Source organism: Orycteropus afer, unplaced genomic scaffold (genome assembly GCF_000298275.1).
Source record: "Orycteropus afer afer isolate SDZICR_OR568_19922 unplaced genomic scaffold, OryAfe1.0 scaffold00106, whole genome shotgun sequence".
NCBI classification, from domain to species: domain Eukaryota; kingdom Metazoa; phylum Chordata; class Mammalia; order Tubulidentata; family Orycteropodidae; genus Orycteropus; species Orycteropus afer.
In genome coordinates this window covers 4100526-4102289 of record NW_006921693.1, presented here as the reverse complement: position 1 = coordinate 4102289, position 1764 = coordinate 4100526, and positions in this window count along the sequence as shown.

Below are 1764 nucleotides of genomic sequence, written 5' to 3'. Positions count from 1 at the left end.
TGGGCACCATCTAGTTCTTCTGGGCATATGATCATACAGGCTGAGGACTGCATGGTCTACTAGTCCCTTGGACTAATTGTTTCCATGTATCTTTGGTTTTCTTCACACACAGAGGTTTTGTGATAAGTCTCAAAGTTGATGGTGTATGTGTTGCTGGGTGCTTGTGGGTTATTCCAGACAAAATGACACATAGAGGGGACTTTCTGCAGTAGCCAGTCACAGTGAAGCTGCACCACTGTCTCTTGGTGGACTTGGCAGCACTGCGGCCTGAAGGCACAGTGGTTCAGACTCACCCAGGAATCACTTGTTTTTCTTTGCAGGATATGACTTCAGTGCAATTCAGGGATTCATTGTTCTTTGTGAAGCACTGTTGCCATGTTCTCTAAAATTGTTCTGCTAAATCTCACCCCAAGCAAACAAACAAACAAAAACACAACCCATTGCTGTTGAGCTGATCTAACTCATGGCAATCCCCTGTGTCATATAGGGTTTTCTTGGCTATAGTCTTTATGGAAGCAGATCAGACCTTTCTTCCATGGGGCTACTGGGTGGGGTCTAACTGCCAACCTTCAGGTTAATAGCTCATTGTAAACGATTTGCCCCTCTCAGTGACCTTAACTCACCCCAGATATTCATTAAATCCCCAAGTTCCAGGACCTTGCATTTCTGATTCAGTTGATCTAGGACGGTGCCTGAGAATCTACATATTAAGATATATTTAAAGATGAAGTGAGCTTTCTGGCACTTGCCATGTAAACACATCATTACTAAAATATCAACTAAAAAACATAAATAAATAAAAGAGGTGGGGCATTTGTGCCATTGCATCTGCACCCATCATTGTTCCTGAGCTACTGTTGATTCTCTGACCGTTAGAGGGGAGGCATGTCCCTGCCTCTGCTTATCTCCCCCACCCTACCCTCATACTATGTAACTTGGTTACTTTGGACTTTGCAATACTGACTACACCATTCATACACATAAATCACACACACACACACACACACACACAAACTCACTGCCATTGAGTCAGATTTGACTCATAGTGATCCCTCCTTGGGTTTCTGAGGTGGTATCTCTATGGAAGTAGATGCCAGTCTTCTTTCCAAGGAGTGGCTGGTGGGTTTGAACCTCCAGCCTTCTGGTTAGCAGTCAAATGCCTCAGGCACTATGCCAGCAGAACTCCTAAATCACACAGGATGACTTCAAAAAGTTACATTCTATTTGGGGAAAGGGTGATTAAATACAAGGATAACTGGTAAAACTAGTAAGAAATATCTAGTCATATTGAAGCTAATTGCAGGTATTTTTCCTGGCAAAGATTGGGTGTAAAGGTGATCAGGGAAGTCCTCTGAGAAAAGACATCTAAATGAACTTTTAGAGGATTTGTGGACGTTTGCCATCTGAGGAATCCCATGGCATAGTGGTTAACATGCTCAGCTGCTAAACAAAAAGTTGGTTGTTCAAATCCACTGGCCACTCCATGGGAGAAATACATGGCAGTCTGCTTCTGTAAATATTTATAGCCTTGGGACCACTATTGGGTGGTTCTACTCTGTCCTTTATGGTCACTATGAGTCAGAATCAATTAAATGGCAGTGGGTTGGTAGGGTAGGCCATCTAATCAAGAAATAATGGTTGACACTACAAAGAGAGAAGAAAGCAGGCAAAATCAGAGATAGGAGATATTTGAGGAAGTGCAAATATTGGCTAGAGTGTAAGGTATACAGGAAGAGCTTGGAAGAAGAGTCTAGAAAGATAGGT